This window comes from Ambystoma mexicanum, chromosome 8, assembly GCF_040938575.1.
Source record: "Ambystoma mexicanum isolate Mex_15411 chromosome 8, UKY_AmexF1_1, whole genome shotgun sequence".
NCBI lineage: Eukaryota > Metazoa > Chordata > Amphibia > Caudata > Ambystomatidae > Ambystoma > Ambystoma mexicanum.
The window spans coordinates 1,538,188,925-1,538,213,455 of NC_090929.1; positions in this window are offsets into that span (position 1 = coordinate 1,538,188,925).

The window sequence follows — 24,531 nt, forward strand, 5'->3', positions numbered from 1 at the left end:
CCTTTAGATGGGCACAAAGGAGGTTCAGGGGCACTCTAACCTTCACACACATATTTCAGTCACTCCCCTCTGTGCCTTCTGGCACCAATGTCTCCCCGCTTGTTTTGAACTATAATGTATCCCTCCCAGCACCTCGCAATACAAATCGCATGTTTGTCACTTCAATTGTATGTCCTCTCCGTCCTCTTTGAGCATTTCATGACTAATTACTTTGGGGTTGGTGGTCAAAGGGCACCTGATGCCATGGAATACAGGGGTCTTATGGTTTAGTCAGTTATATGGGCTATAACTTGTTATCACCCGGGAATGGGCCAGGTCATGCTTTGGCCAGTGTGAGATAACATACACACCAGGTGCCGGTCTCTGATTGTGGCTTTGTAGGGCAGATACCTTTTGGGTGAAAAACACATCTTTGCAACACTTTTGGAACAATGAATAGACTTTGTGGTGGTTGGGGGTGTGAGCTGTCCTTATGGGAGCTCGGGCATGGCTGGGAATTTCTGTGTTCTTGCGTATTTGGGCATTGTGCATGAAATGTCACATTTACCATGCAGGCCTTCCCTTCTACCTATGATTACTAATATCAACACAAAATAGTGATGCTGCTCGCGCCGTGGGCCACACTTTGTAGATAGACTATAATTGGGTATATTAAATGGGGTCCTTTTGAACAGGATTGCATCCCTCTCACTGTTCCCCCTCCCCATGGCCCAGCGCAGTGCCTCAAATGCATCTCGCCACACTTTAAAGCACTTAGGGGGGATGGGTCTGTCCCCTTCCCAACACAGATTCCACCACACTTTTGTTGTCATCTGAAACAGTCTACTTATATGGCAGACCATGGTAATTTGCCACTCGAGGAAACATCAAAGCTCATCTGGGGAAGGCACAGATCGGGTCAAAGGCTTCTGTCAAGAATAATCCCCAGCACCCAGTCCTCAACTAGCTCCTCCAATGTCAGGGCAGTTAGCCTCTAGATTTCCCAGTCTCTGCCTCCCATGCAAGGTTTAAGGCCTTTCAAGGTAGACAGATTTTCTCCTCGCTAGAGTCAAGAATCAGATCAGAATTCAGAAGCAGAATGTCTTCTCAGACTGTCAACTGAAATTATATAGGGCTGGTGACAATTACACATTATAATAATTCCCACGATACAGATTTGCTAACTCTCTCCCTCCCCCTCCCACCATTTCCACCCAGTGCCTGCTGATAGGACAAGGAGTTGGGAGGTGTGGGTCATGGAGACAGAGGGGAGGACAGGTAGGTGTTCCACTCACATGGTCTCTGCGGGGGTGTTGGGGCACAGTTGGAGACCTCCCACGACTTGGCTCCCTTGGATCGACTCTCTCCACCAGCTGCTGCGGAACCAACTTTTCTGGATACTAGTATTGCCCCTGAGAGAAGTTGAGAGGCAATGAGAATGGCGTTTCATCCCAAAACAAAGTGCGCAAGCATTTTCCCATGCAAGCTCATCTGTTGTTTTGTAATGCTGGGCTTTCCGTCCTGCTTCTTGTAGCAGGGGTGCGTAGAGTGGACTGCTTCACTGGTTTGTGAAAGTGGCAATCCAGACTGGCTGCCACCAACCATGTAGGAGGTAAGTCTTTCGGCAATGAGTATTGTTTGTTTGTTTTAACGTCTTTTGTTGTGGTTGTAAATAGTAATTCTTGCAATGTCTTTTCTCTCTCCAATAGGTGTGAAGATGACTGATCGGAGTCGCGGAGCGAGTCTGGGAATTCCCTTGAAGATGATGGAGCCCTCAAATTAGCTGTTAAGTTGGCCTTTGAGATAGATCTCTAGACTCAGGTAGGGAGCGCCCAAGCGTTAGTTATTTATGTAACTCCTAACCTGTTGTGTTCTTTTTCCCTTGCAGGAGAAGTCTGGCGGTGTTGAGCGGAGTCTGGTTGCTCGAAGGTCGATCCGCGGCTGCAGGATGGAGGTACCGCAAAGAGGAAGAAGAAAAGCAGAGCTCCTGCATAGCTGGACATCCAGATCAGGTGAGGAAAGGCTCTGACTCTGATAGCGATGGTAGACAGGTAAGATGAGCGCACAGCGATGGAGCGGCTGGAATCAGGTAAGATGCACTTTCGGCGATGGAGAGGCTGGTGTCAGGTAAGCTGCGCCTTCAGCGATGGAGATGCTGGAATCAGGTAAGATGCGCCTTCACCGATGGAGATGCTAGAATCAGGTATGGTGTGTCTTCAGCGATGAAGTAGCTGGAATCAAGAGATGCACAATGATATGAGGAACAGGTAAGGACAGCGGTAAGCGCTATGCTGCATAAAGCAGAATAACGCGAGGCAGAGGCATGTGGGTGAGTTGGCCTTAAATAGGCTGGCCCCGGCACATCCCTTTGGCCCACCTTGTGGCTCCACCTTGTCACTCACAGAGATCCTTGCACGTGCCTTCCAATGATTGTCTATGGCCACGCCCGCACCTGATGCACGTGCCTCATTAGCCTGGCGCCAGAGGTGCCACAACTGGGTCCATTTGGACCCTGGGGGTGAAGAAGGCCTGGGCCCTTGTCCAGTGGCCATGACGGCACTCCCCGCAAGGCCCCTCTCACAGGCATTCTTCTCCCTGGTCCAGGTTTGGTGGGGTTGTTTCGGTGGAATTGTTTGATTAGTCGAGGTGCATGGACAAATTCAACAGGTTCCCAAATACGATCTTGAGGTCCTTAACCCTCTGAGTCATTCAAGTTGGTACAGTTTTGATCGTACTCTTTTAGAATCCAGGATGACTTTGACCTCATACTCAGGTTCTCCTTCAATTATTTCAGGCTCTGGTGGTTTTTTGACTCTAGTTTCTGGCTTCACAGGCTTCAGGAGGGAAATGTGAAACACTGGATGAATTCACATATTGGCGGGTAGATCTAGTTTTACAGCAGCAGGATTGATGATGGCCTTGATGGGATAAGGTCCAAGATATCTGGGATGGAAGACCCGAGGTCCCTTTAAAGGTATATTTCTGGCAGCCAACCATACTTTATCCCCTACTTGGTAATGTGGAGCTTCCATTCTATGCCTGTCAGCAAACTTCTTCTGTTGTTCCTTGGCTTTGGTTAGGTTCTTGGTTGCTTCCTTAAGAGTTTGAGTGATAGTCTTATGTAGAGAAGTGATTGCCGCCGGCATTTCCAGTTCATCAACCGGGTCAAAGTAGGATGTCCGGGGATGTCGACCATTCATGATATAGAATGGAGTTTGTCCAGCACTAGTGTGGATAGAGTTGTTGTAGGCAAATTCAGTTAACCAAAGAATGTCCTTCCAGGATCCTTCTGTCTGCTGCAGCATGCAATCAGGTACTTCTCGAGCGTCTGATTAGTCCTCTCAGTTTGACCATCAGTTTGGGGATGGTGACTGGTAGACAGGCGAAGATCGATTTGCTCTATCTTAAAACAACTCCTCCAGAAGGCTGAGACAAATTGCGTTCCTCGATCAGAAATCAATACCTGTCATGGGTATCAGGAAGATAGCTGGGGCAAGCTGGGTGGAGGCTTGGAAGTGTTTTGACAAAACGTGAGGGCGGGAGGGAGAGTTAAGCAGGGTAGGGCCCCAACTCTGGACTGTTTTTAACACAAAAAGAGGCCACAGACCACTGTAAAGGTACTTGGTTATAGCTCATAAAAAATCCAACAGCCTCCGTGGACAGAGACCAGTGCAATGGAACCCCTGGAGAGGGTGCAATTGCTAACAAGGCTGTAGTAGGAGGACAGAAAAAGAATAGACTGAATATCTAACTATCCCTGCCTAAGTGTGATGTCTCCCCTAGGTAACAGTGATGGGCCGCTTACAAACAGGAGATAGGAAAAGAAATAAACTAGCCACTTCTACTTAGGGAATGCTTTCAGCCTGGTTGGTCCTGTTCCACTCTCTCCCACTGTATGAAGGGTATGTGGTAAGAGAAGTGCTCATTGGTAGTTTAAAAAGAACACCAATGGTCAATTACAAAGGCATCCAGTGGGTTATCAATCAATTTATTGCCCACTAGATTGTCTCCTTGGCCATGGTGGACTGAGGTCTAAAAACGACACAAACAAAGTGACAAACAATGTTCAAAAGAACCTCCAACAAAGAAGACACCACGTCCACTATCCGTATTCGGGTGATGTTAGTGTTACGGGTTGTGGGATATGGTAAAAGGTATGCTCAGACTACAAGATAAGCTCAATGTATGCCTTCTCGTGTGTAGCAACCACTGTTGACCAGTTTCAGTGGCGAACATGTAGGTAAGGCCACTTTCTTCAGGACAGTCTTCTACTCCCATCAAATGGACCAGACAAGATAAGTAGGAACTGACCTTGTTGTGAGAGTAATGGTACGACAATTGGAAGTGTAATGTACTTTACCCCCAAGTCGTTAGTGCCGTGAGGTTGGATCAGAGTGTGAGGGAACCTAGAGGAAACAAACACAATAATTGTAAACACATATGCCTCTGAGCTAGTAACTTCAAATACATTTAATGTGAATCACACACAATTGGGTGTCATTCACAGCAACAACGCTGCTAGTACTGATGGTACAAATGATAGGGTACTCAGTATGTGTCTGCACCCACTTTACGAACTGTGCAGGCACACACCTAGGATTAACATGGTTTAGTGCACTCAAAAGCACCAGAAAGCCCGATTCACATTACATAGGGCCCTCTGACAGGTGTAATCTGTCACAATGGTGTAAGGGAAAGTGGCCACCTAGGGTCACAGAATACAGACAACAAGGTAGGGCTAAAGTTATGGTGAGCACAAAAAGGGGCTAGTATCTCACCAGATGCACATCACCAGCACCAAATGCACAGTCTCCCTGATCCACACACCTTAGATTAGGTGATCCCTGTCCACAAAGTATTAGTGTGGAGAAAAAGTGTATCCACAGTCGTGTGGTCCACATGGATCCATGCCCCAGGGATTCTGAGGAAAATGTGTTCTCGTGAGGAGGGGGAGGCTAGCATGTGATAACAAAGGGTAGCTAGTTGCTCATGTGTACTGGACACCTGCGCCTGCTGCCGTAGCGGCTTCCAATAGCTCAAAAACTATATCAAAGACTATATATAGACAGGCAAAAGGCTCTTGTCCACATCAGCACATAGAGCTGCATCGAAAGGGTGCCAAGCATAGTTAGAAAAGCACTTACTTCTGCAATGCAAAATGCGTGCTTTGAAATCCACGTCCAGCTGCTGTCAGTATCGTGTTCGGAATACTGGCTACTGGCTGTGTGTATTCAAGGGCAGCGTCAGTCACATGAGCGGGAAGAGACGCCTGTGCCGGAAGTCAGGCGAGCCCATTGGTCCGTATGGCAACATCCCCGCGAGGTCAGGCAGTAGTAAAAAAAAAGGATGCCTGTGGTGCCCACAAGTGAAGCGGCAACCTGCAAGTACTCTCGCAGGGAAAGTATGGCTGTGTGTATTGTTTTGGTTGGAGCCCTAACGGTTGGAGCCCCGTGTCTGAATCTCAGAACAGCAAGGGCCAAAGTACGTAGGGACAATTGCATTGAGTGAGCAGCCCAAGGTGCCTGACCAGGAAGTCAGGCAGAGCTTGCAGACATGTGAGAAATAAAATCTCCATGGTGAGCAGCTAGGGCCTAGGTGCGTAGGGAAATTGAATTGAGTGGGCAGCCCAAAGCGCCTGACCAGGAGGTCAGGCACAGCTTGCCAACATGTGAGAGAAATCTCCATGGTGACGCAAGCAAGTTGGTTTAAAAATTGCCACGACACACAAAAGGTACCCTCATTTTAAGAGTACTGAGGGGACCAGGGGGGAGAGGGGGTTTGCCTAGGTGTCTATAGCCATTGGGCCTGTATCATAAAGGTCGGGCTAGAGGCAAAGTGGGCAAAGAAGAATCTATGCTATAACAGACCAAAGGATACAGCAGAAAATTACTGGAGCAGAACCCGCAGGGGGGTTACTTATGGAGACCCACTGGGAGATTCAGAGAGTAAGAATACCCTCACATGATCAGGGCCAATGAATGCCACGGGATGTTATCATTTAGCTTTTTACATCTGTTTTCAGCCGAAAAACCCATCTTTGTTCTCTTTTAAGTAGTAGACTGGCCATGTCACCCCCTCTCCTGGGGCATTTTACTTTCTCGATGATGGTGGTCCAATGCAGATCTTTGGCCAGATGGTTGTGCATAGAAAAGTGCTCCACCATAGGGGCATTGTTACGTTTGGTACGTACGCACGACATATGCTCCTGGATGCACTTCTTGATTGGTCGGGTAGTCATACCAATGTATTTTTTACTGCATGGACATGTAATCAAGTAAATAACATTGGATGAATTACAGTTAGTCAATGCATTTTGTCTCCACGGGGTGCTGAGACCAAGATCAAGGGTTTTGGATCTTTTGGTCAGGGTACATACATTGCACTGTCCACAGGGAGTATGTCCGAGGGGCTGGGTAGAGTCCCAGAGAGTGGATTGGTCTCGAGTCTCCTGTGTGGGTGCATATGAATGTACCAGGGTGGCCCGAATGTTTCTCCTTTTTTTCATAGCGCAACATCGGACAGGTAGGGGCACAGGGCTAACGTTGAGGATAGGCCACAGTTTAACAATTTCCCTCTTGATCTGATTGATTTTGTTGGAGTAGCTGAACACACCGGTAATGGGTTTTTCTCCTCGTGGGACGTCACCATACAGACTTAAGGGCTTTCCTGACTTCCGGTCCAGGCGTCTCTTCCTGCTCACGTGACTGACACTACGTCACGTGAGCTGCCCTTGAATAAACACAGCCAGTAGCCAGTATTCCGAACGCGATACTGACTGCAGCTGGACGCGGATTTCAACGCACGTATTTTGCTTTGCAGAAGTAAGTGCTTGTCTAAGTAGGCTTGGCACCCTTTGGATGCAGCTCTATGTGCTGATGTGGAGCCTTTTGCCTGTCTGGCGGGCGCGGGTGTCCAGTACACATGAGCATCTAGCTACCCTTTGTTATCACATGCTAGAGAACACATGTGGATGCACTTTTTCTCCACACTAATACTTCTACTGGCCTACTATGGGTGCAGAAGTGGACAAATTATGTACTAGCTGTCACACTTGTCAAAGCTCTGGCAAGAGTAGAGCCAATAATGTGACACCCTGGATGCCTCTCCCAGTGGTGGGACTTCCTTTTGAGAGGGTGAGAATTGACATTGTTGGTCCCCTTAACCCTCCCACATCTTCAGGAAACAGTTTTATCCTGGTTGTAGTAGACCATGCTACTAGATATCCTGAGGCGATACCTATGAGAACTGTTATGGCTCAGGCTGTGGCTAAGGCTCTACTTTGGTATTTTTACCAGAGTAGGGTTTCCTAAGGAAGTGATATCCGACAGTGGGTCCAATTTTATGTCCCAATACATGCACGTCATGTGGAAAAACTGTAGTGTCACTTAAAGGTTCTCTATAGCCTACCATCCACAGACAAACAGACTGTTTGAAAGGTTTAATCATACTATGAAGAGCATGATAGGTGTTTTAGAAGAACCCCTTAAAAGAAAGTGGGACCTTCTGCTGCCATGCCTTCTCTTTAGAGTTAGATATCGTCCCTTTGAACGTCTCTATGGCCATCCAGTCAGAGGTCCATTGGCCCTGATTAAGGAGGGGTTGGAGAGTGCTCCTTCCCCCAAGCCAGTCAGAATGACTGACTATATGATAGGTCTCCGGACGAGAATGCCATACATGATGGCAGAAGCTCGTGATAACTGGAAAGCAGGTCAGGCTCTGGTCAAACATTGGCATGACCAGAAGGTCAACATGTTTTTTTTCGCTCAAGACCACCTTGTGCTAGTTATGGTGCCAACAAGGCAAAGGGCCTTGCAGGACATGTGGATAAGACCCTCCAAGGTTGTGGGAAAACTTGGAGAGGTGAACTAGCTGGTGGACTTTAGCAGACCTAAGGAGGATCCCAGAGTCTTTCACACCAACCGTTTGAAGGTTTATGTCTCAAGACCAGAAGTGGGAGCTTTGCTTCTAGCTTCAGCTCAAGAGGAGGAGGAGAGTGAACCTCTATCTGACCTACTCCGAGGCCAGCCTTTAGATGAGAAAATATAAGGAGTTAATCTCTCTTCTAATCTGACATATGAACAACAGGAGGAATGTAAGTTTCTGTTAAATCAGTTTGCCTCCATGTTTTCACTATCACCAGGCTTGACCCTTCGGGGCCAGCATGAGATTCTTACTGGTAACTGTTTACCTGTGAAAAGCAAAGGTTACAGAATTTAAGACCATGTAAGAACCCACATAAAGGAGGAGGTCAACAAAATGCTTGATCTCCGGGTTATAGAGACATCTGCAAGTCCATGGTCTAGTCCACTTGTTCTAGTACCAAAGGCAGGATCCAAGCTGCACACATATCCAGTGCACCCACGCACCTTATGACTCCCTCTTTCTCTCTACTGACTCGAACTATGGTTCCTGAGGGCTTTCAACCTACCCGTGCTTTGAGATCATACCAATGAAACATAAGGTGCTATATAAATGCCAAATAACATAACATAACATAACATAACATAAAATCAAAGGAGAGGTCAAAAAGATGCTTGATCTCGGGGTTATAGAGCCCTCTGCAAGTCCATGGTCTAGTCCAGTTGTTCTAGTGCCAACGGCAGGATCCAAGGAGTTGAGATTCTGTGTGGATTATAGAGCTCTAAATGCAGTCACCAAGACTGATGCCCATCCTTTACCAAGGACAGATGAACTGGTGGATAAACTTATTTTTTTTAATTATTTATTATTGAATATAGCTGAATTTATATCAACTTTTTCAATTTTTTACATAGAAAAAAGAAATTCATAGACATAGTCAATAACAATGGAAAAATACAACTAATTTGCAATAGAAAATAGAAAATATCAGCCAATTAAATACATGAATTGAGAAAAATTGGTAAAATATTGATAAAATATTTCATGATATAATAAAATATCTACAGACAAGTTCATCATTGTAAAACAGATAGTGAAGCACCAATTTCATTTCATATTCAAAGCCTTTAAAAAATTAGCAGTGGCAATTCTTATGCTCATACATTCAGTTGCAGCCAAGGCAGCCCAACTATTACTTGGGTCAATTTGTGCAAAATACGCAAAATTATTCACAAAATGGACACTTCTCGTGCTCATGAGGGCCGGGCAGTCCAATATTATATGTTGCAGAGTTTCAACAATAGCAGTGTTTTTACAAAATCTGCACCAGTTAAGATCTGGGGAAATTTGCTTCCTTCTGGTTTTAACCTGACGAGTGGGCCAGATGTTGAGTCTCAATCGTAAGGTAGCAGATCTAATAGCTGCAGATGGAGCCAAACATAGGTAGGATGCAGTTTGTCTGTATCGTTTAGGGACAAATATTGTGGAATCAAAGTCTTTGTAAGGCAAGCATTGGGTTCTAGTGTCAATCCAGTCCATCATATACACCTTCTTCTTTGCTTGTTCCGGATGGAGCACGAGAAGATCAAGTGATATATCAATGTTCACCATGATCTTCAAAATATTTGTGGACCAATTTTTAGGAAAAGTTTCTGATGATTTGAGTAGATAACTAGAAATAGAGGATAGTGTGGAGTTGTCACATGTGGATAGCAAGCATTTACGAAATAAGGCACATAGTCACCAATTGTGAAGGGCCAATAAGGATATTAAGCCTAGTTCATAGCAGAGCAACGCACCAGGGACACATTGGGGTAAATGAAAAATTGCTCGCCAGAACTTGGCTTCTAATAAATTTAGAAAACCTTTAGGAATGATTTGCGTTTCAAGACCATAAAGAATAGTTGCTACAACGTTCTGGTTCCAGTAAGTAATGGCAGCCTTGATCGAAAACTTACCATATTTTGAAACAATCAAGCGTGTTTGACAAATTGCCATAGTTAACTTCTGTTTGATTTTGTTCAGGTGCGATTCTAGTGCAGGACAGCCATCAAAAATGAGACCCAAATAAACATAATTTGGAACCATCTTTATGGGGATGCCCTCAATTTGCCAATTTAACAAATGCTTGTGTAAACCTTTAGGGACGAACATGACAATCTGTGTTTTACCAGTGTTTACTATCAGTTCATTTTCTTTAAAGTAATGGCAAAGAGCTGACAGAAGGTTACGTAAGCCACTAGGTGTTTTTGATAGTAAGACAAGATCGTCAGCATACCACAAGGCACATATTTTCACGCCATTTAATTTGGGTGCATCAGTTGTGATTTTATCAAAGATCCAGCGCACATCATTAATGAAGAAATTAAACAAGGCTGACGCTAGAATGCACCCCTGTTTTAACCCTCTAGATGTGCAAATTGGAGAAGATAAGAGGCCCTCAGCATTTAGTCTTATGTAGACCTTAGTTTTTGAGTGGAGAGCGTAAATGATATCAACAAGAGTGGAGGGACATCCCGCCCTGATTAGTTTATCTATGAGTTTCGGTCTTGAAACTGAATCAAAGGCGGAATGAAGATCCACAAATGCAAAATATCTCGGTTGTCTCTTATTCTGTTCTTGTTTGGGCTGGATCTCGTTGACTAGCCAATATTGACCAGTCATTAAAGTCTCTGAGCACCAATCTAGAGAATACTTTTCCTGGAGGATCCAGAATTGCTATTGGACGATAACTCTTAGCATTCATACGATCACCTTTTTTGTAAACCGGAATAATCACAGATGAACGCCATGACTCAGGAATGGTTTTAGTTTGCAAAATATAGAGAAAAGCATTATTCAAGATTAACGGCCATTCTTTTATATGCTGTTTGAACATCCAATTCGTAAGCCCGCTGAGACCTGCCGCTCTTGACGAGGATGATGACTTAATGAAGTTCTGAATGATATGTTGTGTACAACGCAAGCTCCAACATTTCACAGAGCTGCTGTTGTAGTTATAATGACTCATTTTACAATCTGCATACAGTGAAGTAAAATGAGTGACCCACACAGATTCAGATACTCCATTGAGTTGCAAATGGACTTGGGGAGCTGTATTGCTTTTGTTCAGTAGTTCCCACACTATTGCAGAGTTTTTATTATAACAGGCTGCAAGAAAATGTGCACCATCTATTTGATACAATGCAGCTTTTCTGGACCGGATCCAGCAGCGGTATTTTGCTTTAGCAATATTGACGGCTTTGATCTGGGCATTCATGGGTAGTTTTCGAAGATTTCTAATTTCTTTTCTGTAAGCTTTTTTTCTCTCACAGAGAGCTAGATCAAGCCCATGAACATGTCTCTTAGATGGATTTTTAGAAACAGGAAGTAGATTTGTAAAGTTGTTCAAAACGTCTATATAAGAGTCGGCTTTGAGTAACTTTTGATTGATCAAAATGTCATCGTTAGTGCTAAAAGTTTATCAGTTGACCATTTAAAGCGATTTCTGGCATTGTTGATTAATAAGGTCTGTTTGTACCAACGGGCAGGTTTAAGGTGATTTTCAATTTGGACCGACCAAAATAATCCTAGGAGATGATGATCACTAGCGGTCTGTTTTACAACAACAAACTTATTAGTATTCATAAAGATACTATTGGACATAAAGATATAATCGATAGTCGATTTAGAAATGCCTCTCTCCCAGGTATTCATGGGAGGTATGTCACCTATGATCGCACCGTTTGCCATTTTTAGATCAAGATCTTCCATGAAGGACAACCACCTCGATCCCTCACGATTCTTAGAGCTTGTACTAGACTCAAAGCAAGACAAATTCAAATCACCCATTACTAAAATTCCATCAATATTGCCCTGAGTAGAGATAAGTTCAAATAGAGTTGAGAGAGCCGTATAAAAGCTATCATCGATGATACCTAGTGGATTACGATAGAGGTTAATGAGAGCGTAAGTTTGCAAATTAAATGAAATCTTAACCAATTGCATGAATTTGTTTGGGGCCTGCCAAGGGGAGATTTTGAAACCTTTGCTTGCTTTTACAGCAACTATCAGACCAGCAGTAGGTCTCCCTTTATCACCTTGTTCTGCTGGGAGTAGAATAAGTTCATGATCATCCCATATAGGAGGGTTTACGAGCCACGTTTCTTGTAAGGCTACTATATCATATGTATTCAATTGCGTGTTTAAAGTCCATTGCAGGTGAGATGAACCACACGTGTTCCAACTAGCGAGGGAAATTTCAGTTGGGTTGGTGCATATTCGTGGTTATGAGTGAGAATTAGTGGAAAACAAAGAATCAGGAAATGATTCTTGAGTGCAGAAGTTGCAAGAGCACAAGGGTTCAGAGGCCGTGCCTGCAGTGGATTCATTAAAGTCAACCTTCTTGATTTGCTGGCGTGCCGGATCTTGTGCTAATAGAAAGCCAAGATTGAATAAATCCATTCTCGCATTCCATAAGGTATTGCGTACAATTCCAGACTTTATCCATAATCTAACAATGGAGAGGTTCTGATCACATAGAAACTCAATTTGATCTAAATCAATAGAGGAAATGGCACCCAGTCCTTCTATATCCCCCAAAATGTTAAGAACACTAGCACGGCATAAATCATATTTTGGGAATGGCCAACCTCGACACTTCAGAATCAGACTGTGTAACGAATTACATTTTTTTGATAATGCAACACTGGCATCATTTGTGCGAGGTTTAGTGCCACCATCCGAGAATCTGAGTTCTTCCGGCTGTTTGGTTTAGGAGGAGCTTGATTGCGATGGAAATTAGGTGTTTGGGTACAAGTGTCTATTTGGGATTTTGGGAGTGAAATTTCATTTCCAGTGATATGTTGAATATTAAGTGTTTGAGAAGGTTCAGTACTAACATTTCCAGCTTTGGGCAATACCTCAGAGATTCTGTTGAATAGGTAAGTGTCAACTGCTGCTTCTAGTGAGCTTAATCGGTCATTAGCCCCTGTTGTGGGGATGGTAGATGTGGGTAGCTTACCAGTGCTAGAAGAGATTACGTCACAGTGTGCGGTCAGTGTTTGTGCAACTAGAGAAGGTTGCCTAATTTGCACATTGTCAGGTTTAGCTGTTAGCAAGTGTACCAGCTCATTCAAGGGGTCATAGCTAGATGAAATGTTAGACACCGTCTTAGGGGCAATTTGGAGTGGAGGAGAATCGCACGGCGACTCTTGGTTTGCTGACATACCGGCCGTATCATTGTTTGTAGTTTCATTACATATGTGTATTGAAGCCGCAGGGGAGTTGTGAGAAGTGTTTGTAGCACCCACGGGGGGATTCAATTGATGTTGTTTTTTCATGCCACCCGAGGGTTTATGTCTTTGTGTGTCCTTAGATGACACATTTTTTATTTTGCCAGTGCTTGCAGATGTGCGACCAGTTTTTTGTGAATTTTGTTTTGAGCAAGCAGGCAAATTAGGGTTGGCCACTAATTGAACAGCAGTTTGCACCGGGGAGTCAACACTGATCCAAGACTCATTATGTTTTGAGATCAAGGCATCTTCTACACATTCAATCGGTCGAATGATCCTTGAAAAAGCTGGTAACACTGGATAGGTAGATGGGGGAACTTTATTTAGTGCTTCTAAATTTGAGAGACGTTGTGCAATGGTAGCTCCAGATTGTTCATGAGAGCTTTGAACGGAAGACCAATAAGATTCAAGGGTGGTTATTCTTTGCTCCAAATTCTCTAAAGAGAGGCTTTTAGCGTTTTTAGGTGGTTTGTCTCTCATCGATTTGCTTATAAGGTCTAATTGTGTGGTTTGACTGACAATTTTCTGATCTAAAGTTTCAAAAAGCTTGAAAAGACTAGAAATAGTAGTATTGATAGCCCCCAGGGTAATTTCTAATAAGGCAGGGTTAGCTGAAGATGTAAAAGCTTGTTTTTTCTTATCAGTGATAGGACAGCGACGAGGAGTCGGTTGAATAAAGGACACCTCGTCCTCATGTCTTGTTGAGTCCATAGAGCATGGTTGTTCATAGTCAGTCAGAATTGAGACTCTTGAACTTTCTAGGTCTCTACACTCAGCAGAAATGAGATGGGGAGATGGTAAGGGCTTGTTTAAGCTAACTTGACCCACATCTTCAATAAGTACTGAGGCCACCGAGGTATTCGTAACAGACTTATCACAAATTAACTTACTGTTGTCTGGTAATAACTCTTCACTATCATGAGTGGATTCTTCTAAAACTGTAGCAAATATTGAAAAAGGTTTAATAGTTTTGTTGGGAGAGTGAGGTACAGTTAGTAGAGTTTGATCTGAAATGGTAATACTCAAAGGGGGAATAAGAGGGCATTTATTAGTGGTAGGGAGATTTTATGGACTCAAAACACTTTGAGGATTCTTGGGTGAGGACGAGTCAGTTTTTGTGTTATTTGAAGATGCAAAATCGATCGGATCATCTGTCGCTCTACCACATGGTGTTTTCTCATAAAATTTGCGAATATCATGTTTAATGGGGGTTCTAATAGGAGGTGTCAAAATGATGTTTTTCTTGGAAGTACGAGTACGACTTTTAGGCTTGTTCTGTAGTTTAGATATATTCAAATTCACAGGAGTTTGTGGGAGGCACTAGTGATCCGATAGATTTTGCGTTGAGCATGGAGGAATATTCATAGGATCTCTAGTGATCTCCGATGGCATACCTGTTTTCAAGCAGAACATAAGTGGTTTACAAAACAATTACTAAGAGTAAGTGGAGGTTTCCGCTTTGTGTGTACAACAAAGACACTCAATTATTTAAGAGGACAGAATGAGAGGAGTAAGTTCAAGCAAGCGAAACCTTATTGCATGATGACTGACTAGGTGATGGCAGCGTAAGTAAACAGTACCTGTATCAGATTGAATAGTTCACTACCATCCACCTAACAGCCACACAACAGCCAGAGGGCTTGACTCCACCGGGCTTATCGCCGCAAGGGTGCCTGTAGGCGAGTAATATGCAGTTCCTGCCACGTGATGTGTCACGTGAGCGCTATCAAGCTCCGCCTCATCCTGAAGGCGAGCGAGCGCAAACGTGAGCCCAGCAAGAATCCCCAGTGACTCGCAGTGCTGGCGGGTGTTGAAAGAGGCTGGTGAGCAAGGGTCCGTTGTTGACACACTCCTGGAAGGCTATGTCAATGCACCGCTCGGGCGCCTGTAGGCGAGTAATATGCGGTTCCTGCCACGTGATGTGTCACGTGAGCGCTATCAAGCTCCGCCTCCTCCTGAAGGCGAGCGAGCGCGAACGTGAGACTAGCAAGAGTCCCCAGTGACTCGCAGTGCTGGCGGGTGTTGAAAGAGGCTGGTGAGCAAGGGTCCGTTGTTGACACACTCCTGGAAGGCTATGGTGGATAAACTTGGTGCAGCCAAGTTCCTCAGTACATTTGACCTCATGTCAGGCTATTGGCAAATAGCCCTGACAGACCATGCCAAGGAGAAAACTGCATTTTCAACCCCAGAAGGCCTCTACCAGTTTAAGGTTATGTCTTTTGAATGAAATAATGCACATGTTCCATTCCAAAGGATGGTTAATCAATTTCTGAATGGGATGGGGGACTTCTCCATGGTATACTTGAGTGACATTGCAGTGTTCAACCCTACTTGGAAAGAACATTTTGACCACTTAGGATATGTATTGCAAGCTCTTGAGCAGGCCCATCTGACCATAAAGGAAAGTAAATGTCAAATTGGTCAGAGCAAAGTGGTCTACCTTGGTCATAAGGTAGGAGGAGGTGAAATAAGGCCATTGCCTAGCAAAGTACAAGCTGTGCAAAACTGGGCCACTCCTACTACTCAAATCCAGGTGAGAATACAGGAATTTCATAGAGAACGATGGGACCATAGCTTCTCCCTTGAATGTTGTCTAGTCTCCAAAATTACCAAAATAGCTTAGATGGAATTCATGCCTTTGAAAACCTGAAGAAAGCCCTTTGTCAAGCTCCAGTCCTAAGAGCTCCTGATTATCACCAACCATTCATTATGCAGACTGATGCATCCAATACAAGTATAGGTGCAGTCAACTGTATGAGAAAGGTAGGGAGCATCCCATTTGCTTCATCAGCAGGAAGCTGAAGGAAACAGAAACATCGAGCGTGAGTGTTTTCCTATTGTGTGGTCTCTGAAGAAGTTTAGACCATACTTGTGTTTGTGCCCTCCCTGTCTTACATGTGCAAGAAAATAAAACAGACACTCCCCAGACAGGGAATAAGGCAAAAGAGAGCGGGCTGCGAGAGTTCAAGGAAAAGTTTATCTAGATCTCTGAGAGCACTCTGGCAAAATTAATGTTACAGTACATTTTATAGGTACAATGATGCGTCTAACATATGATACTACGTTGCACCCGGATTGGTCAGCCAGGGTGGTGTCTTAGGGGTGGGCATCATCTCGTCCTCTTGGTTGGTTGCTCGGTTGGCAGGAGGATGAACGTCAGACATCTGTGCCCCGGATGGCTGAAGGTCAGGTCGCTGTGAAGCAGGGTGGTCACTATCTAAGCTAACATAATACATTCTCTATAATGCATGCACTAAATAATAGCGATTCAAAGACTCAGTAATTTGTCATGTCTCTATAAAAGTCACACAGGTATTTATATCATCTGTAACCTTTGATTATACAAGTCATAGGTTAGGCATCTTCACCACTATAATACAATGACCAGAGTGCAGGTTTATGCTTACAATAATCTCAGGTATGTGGCGTTTGTTAGTACTGGGCACGATATGCTGCAGCAGGGGTCTAATGTTAGTTGAGGGTCTGCTGGGTGGGCATCATGGCGTGGTTAGTGGTTTGGTACATGAAAGGAATACCTTGCAGGGACACAGGGTCAGCATGGCAGTAAGTTTCCACTGGCGAGGGTGTGAGGGCAAGGACACATTTGTGGAGATGAACAAGCTATGGGCTTAGTTCATGCCGGTTCACATGCAGGACAGTGATCTCAGAGGAAGAGTGATGTTTTACATTTATTAGTTGTTGCAAATACCTCTGGCTTCATCGAGAGAAGGGAGCCGCAGAGTTTTCCAGCCAGAGTGGGAACGAGGGTGGGGGCCATGTGCCCTGCGCCTGGGCGCTGCGAGGAAAGGGAGAGAAGCATTTCATACTATCGCAGTGAGGCCTGGTCACCAAGATGGAGTCGAAAGCGGGTACAACAATGGATGCCATGTGTCCTGCTCAGTGGTCGAATCTACGTGAATGTAACCCAAAGTTAACATTGCATAAGGGCAAGGGGCGAACCCGCTACTGGAGGCACTTGGTCCGAGTCTTGTACTGAGAAGTGAAGGATGAGAGGGGCCTGGTCACCAAGATGGAGTCAAAAGGGGGTACAACAATGGATGCCCTGTGTCCTGCTCAGTGGTCCCATCTATGCGAATGTAACCCAAAGTTAACATCGCATAAGGGCAAGGGGCGAACCCACTACTGGAGGCACTTGGTCCGAGTCTTGTACTGAGAAGTGAAGGATGAGAGGGGCCTGCTGGCCCCTCGCTCCCACACATTCCCCCCTTTTGTTACATCTAAAGTAACAAATATTTATTTTTTATTCTTTTCGTTCTCCCTTCGGTAGTACTCAGCTTCCGCAACTGATTCGTCCCACGCTGGGGTACCCTTTATTGGCATCCATGCCCTGCATATGCTTCTCAAGCTATTCCCTCTTCTTGCATATTTGTCTGGTGTACACATCAAGTAGATCCCACCGTCTCCACCTAAGTCCACCCATACCTCTCTGTACCATTGTAACTCCCTTGGTTCCTTTATCAATGCATGATGCAAATTATCAACCCCGTCCCCATATTGCCTGTAAATGGCTGTCATCCTGTATTGCGGTGTGGTTTATTCCCCTGTTTGTATTTGTGCATCTATCATAGTAGCTACCGTTGTCGGTCGACCCATTGTTACCATCATCATAGCCGAAGTAGGCATGCTCTTTCACAGCACCAGAGTCCAGTTGGCACACACACACAGAAGAATAGGAGCACAAAGACGATGATGGGGACTAGTATTTTCATTGCCACATTTACCCATGATGGTATCCAGCCGAACATATTGTCGAACCATGTGCTCTCATCTGCGCCTCCTTCTATTCTCATCATCTCTCCTAAATTGTGTACTGCTGTTATCATATGTGAGAGTGTCCCGTTATCAGCATCTTCAGTTGGCACAAACGTGCAACACGCCCCCCAATTTTTCGGAAAACTCCACCGTCCATTGCCGTGAGTAGATCTAGGACATATCTGTTTTGCATTGTCATTAGGCGCAGTGCACGGAGCTCTATTTTTATAACATTGAACCCTTCTTCAGTGTTGTTAGCCAGTTGGATGAGCTCTCAGTGCACTATCTGCAACCGTTTGGCGTTTGTTCGTGCTTGGAGTCCCGGGACAAGGAGTGAGGCGAAAAATGTCTCTGCTGATGAAAAGAGCTTGTACTTCTGCGGGATCTCAGCAAGGAGTTTCGATGATTCGGATGAGATATAGTTGGAGGATCTTTTACTTTGTGATAGTTTTCTCTTCAGTTCATATTCTGACAAAAGTTCATAACCTGGAGCATCTGTTACCATTAGTTTGGGCGCTGTCGAGTGTTCAGCCGATTGCCCTGCTGCCGATATGCCAGCCGATTCTCCAGTCGTTCCTTGGATATGGCTTTCTGGTATTACCATCAGGGCTATATGGAGGGTGGCTAAGGCACAAGTACCTCTCCATGCTGTTGGGAAGTGTAGTTAGGCTTGTTTGCCGCAAATCCAGTACATGTCCATTAGTGCAGCGGTGCCTTTCTTCATGTCAGGTATGATTACCGTCTTGTTGCATTTCTTTGTTTCCCCCATGTTCACTCTTCCTTCCCCATGGAAACACAGTTCATGTGGTACCTCTTTCTGTATTTTGATAGGTTTTTCCAGCGCTGTGACCCACGTTAGCTTTGTGACATGTTGCGACCAGATTGGGGCACATACTTCTTTTATCCATTGGAAGGTGTCATTGGATAGCCATCGGAGTGCTTCTGCTTTGCATTTGATAGTTTCCCCGTGCCATTTATTTTCTGCATACCTCGTCCCTTTGATAACAAGAAATGGCTCCTTAAGGCAAATTACTCCTTGGCGCTTGCTTGTGCATGTTCTCTCATTTTCCAGTTTTTCCATTGTGACGGTATGCGCTTGGAAGGTGCTTTTTATCCTGCACAAAACCAAATGAATCAAACATTGGGCCTCCGACAAGGGTACTTCCTGGGGTACTAACATTTTCGGTGTTCCTGATGCATGCGGGATGAGTGAACAGACGTATCAGCTTTCATTTGTTGCTTGCTTCGCCGTGGCACTCATGTCTGAATACCATTTATTTGATTGATCAGGGTGGCCGGGGTCTTCTATTTCATCTAACCCCAGGTCACGATAAATGTCACATCTTTTCCCTTCCACCCCCCTTTTTCTTCTCCTTCTCCCTCCCTCTTTATTGTTTCTCACTTTTTTGTAATGTATTGGAAACATTCCAGCCCAGGCTGTGTCATTGTTGTTCAATAAGGCGTGTGTATACTTATCAGTAGCAGCAGCGTAATATGAGGTAGGGTGTATGGTTGTCTGTGCATGTGTACTTGTGTTAGTTACATTATTTGGCCAATAATAATCGCCATCATATTCATTAAGTTCATAATCATTACTCATATTTACACTTGGAAGTAACAAAGAGACACTTGTTGGGTCTGCGGTGGCATGTTCTAGAGGTTGCATTACATTTGTACCATTAGCATCAATGTCATATGTTTCTTTCCACATTGTCTTTACTCCAGTCCAGATCAAGTGTGAGCCTTCTCGTATCAAGTTAGCCCCGCTCCCCCCCTTGTGCATGTCATTAACCAAAGATAGATGTGTGTAGTACCAGGCCATAAAAAACAACATTACTGAAAACAAGACTGCAGCACATTTTAAAATGCATTCAACATTGCTAAATCTATTAGTCCTAATGGCATCCCTATTGCTATCTAACATTAATTGATTCTCCACGATTGTGGTTCGTTGGGCCATTTGTCACCTGGAGGGGCAATTCAAATTTGTTAAGTCACCACAATATATACATGTATTTACATTTCAGTTTCATAGTTGATCAACATTCGCTTTTGCTTGTTTTTATTACACATCTATTTTCATTAAGTCCTTTGTGAAAGAAAAAGAGAGAGAGAGAGAGAGACAGACAGACAGAGAGAGAGAGAGAGAGAAAGAGAGAGAGAGAGAGAGAGAGAGAAAGAAAAAGAAATGAGAGGGAGAAAGGAAGGAAGGAAGAGAGAGAGATAGATCATGAGAAAACAAGGCATATATTATATATATTTTTTTTGTTGCATATTCCTTTTGTCAAACATTTTTGTCATTACTTCTCAATCTCATTTGTAGTGCTACTAGCACATTCCTGTTCATCCTGGGGGATTGTACTATTGCATGCCCTCCTCACATCTGATAAGTGCACCCAATATTTCAATCCCTTTACTTTCACTGCAGTGGGTGTGCTATATATAACCTCGTAAGTGCCGTGAAAGCTGGGTGAATTCCATCTTCTCACAAAACTCCAGACATACACTTGTGCTCCTGGCATTAGCGGCCCACTTGGGTTGTCTGTGGCTGGTGTGGTAGTATCAGTTGCCACATTCTCAGTAAAAGGTGGTGCTATCTGGCACGCTATGCTGCGTACTGCGCGCGTTAACTGGGTCAGGTATCCCTTAAATTCCTCCCCCAGCACTGTGTTAGCCCTGTGTGCATCTGATGCTCTCCTAATCGAGGAGAGTGGTGTATGTATTCGCCTCCCAGTGACAATTTCCTGGGGGCTCAGATGATGATCCTTACATGGTTGAGTTCTGAGTTGAAACAGTGCTAGGGGTAAGCAATACACCCAGTTTTTCTTCAATGTATTACACAATTTTGATAGTTTACTCTTGAGTAATCCGTTGATCTTTTCCAACATTCCATACACCACCGGATGATAAATGGAACACAGTTTGTGTTTCACCCCCAAGAGTGACGTCACTTCTTTGAAAAGTTATTCACAAAGTGTGTGCCGGTGTCTGATCTTATCACATCACATATCCCCCATCGAGAATAGACCTCTTGCACCAGGAACTTCGCTGCACACTTCGCGTCTGGGTAGGGACATGGACCCGCTTCCACCCACCTTGAAAAGGGGCATACCACTACAATCAAATAGCTTGCTCCGTTACATCGCTCTCCCATGTCAGCGTAATCTATGTGTAGTTCTCTAAATGGTCCTACTGGTCGTGGCAGGGTGCCACGCAGTGTTCTCAATGTCATTCCTGAATTGTATGTTTGGCATGATGTGCATTCTACTACAAATTTTGACAAATGTTCCTATAAATTGGGGACAAACCAGTGTTCCTGGATGTCTGCTGCAATATGTTGTTTTGCTACGTGGGTTGGGAAGTGCAGCTGTTGGAATGCTACCTCTAGCAACTCTACTGGCATTACTACCTTTCCTGTTGTCTCCTGTCTCCAAATTAGGTCTGTGGCTGATTGTTTGCACTCCCGTTTGCTCCACAATTCTTGCTCCTCCTGTCGTGCTCTCCTTTGTAGTTCTATTATCTGCGCTATTGTTGTGTTACTATACACCTCTTCCAATGGCTCTGTAATGGCTGATTTTACAACGCATTCGATTGTTGGTGTTGCATTGAAATACAAGGCCTCCTTCGCTTCTGCGTCGGCTGCCGCGTTTCCCAATGAGACTGCGTCTGTGTTGTTGGTATGGGCCTGGCATTTTACCACTGCCACTACCGATGGTTCTGCTAATGCATCTATCAGCTCAGTCAATAGTGCGGCATGCTGTACTGGTGAGCCATCCGCTCTTCTGAACCCCCTCCTACGCCAGCGGGATAGCCCTGAATGGACTGTGGTTGTCGCGTATGCTGGGTCTGAGTATATTGTTACTGTGGATCCTCTGGCTGTATGCAGTGCCTCAATGAATGTAGTTAATTCTGCTACTTGTGCGGAGTAATGGGACGGGAGGCGCTTCTGGAAATTGTTTCATAGCCATCTTCCTCCATGCGTACTACAGGCATCCCTACGTGCTTCTCCCCCGTTTCAGGGTTTATCGATGCTGACCCATCTATGAAATATATCTCTCCTTCCTTCAGGGTGTTTTTGCTCACTTTGGGAATGTCATCGCCCTCCCCTTCATAGGTGGCGCAGTCGTGTTTCTGCATGTCCTCTGTGGTGCATGGTTCTGTGATAAATGTTGTTGGGTTTACTGTTTTGCACCCGACAACGTGCAGTTTGGGGCTCAAAATTATTATCTCATACGCTGTTGCTCTCTGTGTTGTCAATGTTGATTTTGACCTCTCAAGAATTGCAAATAATGAGTGTTCTGCATATAGTGTTACCGAACATCCCATCACTATTGTGGCACTTTTTTCAATGGCGAAAGCTGCTGCAGCAAGGGACTATTTGCACGTAAAGTGTCCTTGCATCACTGCATCTAACGTTCCACTGTCCTAATGATGTTTTCTGTGTAAGCACTGGTGTCATCAGTGTTCCATTGCAGTGTGAAAATAAGAAAAATTCCCTCTCATAATCTGGGTTTGCAAGTACTTGGGCATCCACAATGAGGTCCTTTAATCTAAAGTACTGTGCCATCATGTCATGTGTCCATTTTATTGGGGCCCTACTCTTCTGTGCTTCTTTCAATGCTTGTAGCAGTGGGCGTGGGTATGCTGCGTATTCAAGGATCCATGCTCAGCAATAAATACATATACCGAGGATTTTTTGCATTTCTTTAACTGTTTTAGGTATGATCATGTTGCGTATAGTAGCTGCCCTGTCTGGGAGTATTTGTTTCCCATCTTTTGATATTAGCTGTCCGAGGTATACAACGTCGGCCAGGCAGTACTGCAATTTTCCTTTGTCCACTTTATACCCCTTAGCAGCCAACACATTTAATAGTGTTATGGAGTCTTCTCTGCACTTTTCTTCTGTGGGGCTGCAGACGAGTAAATTGTCTATGTATTGTATAATGGTGCTCTCTACATCTATTTTTCAAATAACTTCATGCAATACTCTGTTGAAAATGCTGGGGATTTTGCATTACCCCTGTGGGAGTCTGCAATGTGCATACCTGTTGTTTCTTAATGTGAATGCTGTCAGGTACTGCAATCCTGGGTCGAGTGGTATGGAGAAGAAAGGGTTCTTCAAATCCACCACAGTAAAACATGTGGATTCTTTGGGTATGCTGCACAGTATTGATGCCGGGTTAGGCACTAATGGGAACTCCTTTTGAATGACGTCATTGAGTGGGCAGAGATCTTGGATCATCCTCCACGCCCCTCCTTTTGCTTTTTTGATCGGGAAGATAGCCGTGTTACAGGGGGAGTTTTGTTTTAGGAGTGCATTTATTGTTTCCCTAATCCCTTCTTCTGCTTCTCTGGATATGGGATATTGTTTCACTCGTAGCTGTATGGCACCTGGTTTTAGTTTTATCTTTATTGGTGTCACCTCATGGAGTAATCCTACATTGTGGGGGCCTGTGGTCCAGATTTCAGGTGCCACCTTTGCCATGTCTTCCTCGAATATTGTCGGCGGGGCATTAGTGCTGGCCATAAGTGGGTTGTGTACCTCTTTGTACTGAATCATGATGTCACATGGTATGCTTATTTCCATTATTATCTCTCTGTCATCTTCGTTGTCAGTGAATAATTCCTCATCAGTTATGTCTCTTAGCATTATGTTGGGGTCTATGCATAACACAGTTCTCCATTCACACCCATGCGCGTCCAATCCTATTACCACAATGCGTTTGCTTGATACTTGAACTGCCTCGATGTCTATGGACATGATTGTGCCTGGCACAACATCTGTGTGCGCAATTGGACGGAATATAAAATCTGATGGTGTTCTCCATTCCTTTTTCGTTATCTCTGGTACCACTCGGGCTAATACTTTGATGCCATAAATAAACATGTCTATGTCAATGGGTATTCCTCGCACCACAACTTCATCACTCTATTGATTATCAACATCACTCGTACTGGGCATACTCCTGGGGTGGAGCACACTATTCCCCGCTCAGTAAACGAAATGGTCATGTTCAATTTGCTTAGCAAATCTCTGCCGAGTAAATTGATTGGCGCGTCTTCGTGGTACAGTAAGGGTGCGTGCACAATTTTCCCCCTACTGTTATATCAAGATTTGTAGTGTAAAGAACTTTTAAAATAGCCCCAGAGAACCCCTGCGATTCCAAATTCCTGCCTGAGAGCAGAACTGCCCGTCCATAAGACATGATTTTTCTGCTCCCGAGTCTACCATGAAGATAAACTGCTTGTTTCCTATTTCTGCCCCCACTAGTGGTTCCTCTTCTGCACGTAGGGTGGTGGATAGGACTGGACATGCAAGTGTTCCCTGTGGGCTGTCCTAGTCTGCATACCTTTCTTGCCCTGGTACTGAAAAGACATTGGGCCTCATTACACGGACGGCGGTAAGGGTTAACGGTCACCGTTAATGGTACCGGTGACCGTTAACCCTTACCGCCTTACTACGAGGTCCCTTTGCGGGTTGGAGACTTTAACGCCTGCTGTTTGCAGGCGTTAAAAACCAACCCGCAAAGGGACCAGGGAGCTAATTACGGTACGGCAATTTGTGGTGCCGTAATTAGCACCTTCCCCATTCCCATTATGCCCTATGGGGCAAAAATGGGGAAGGGCAATGGGGGAAGGGGGAATT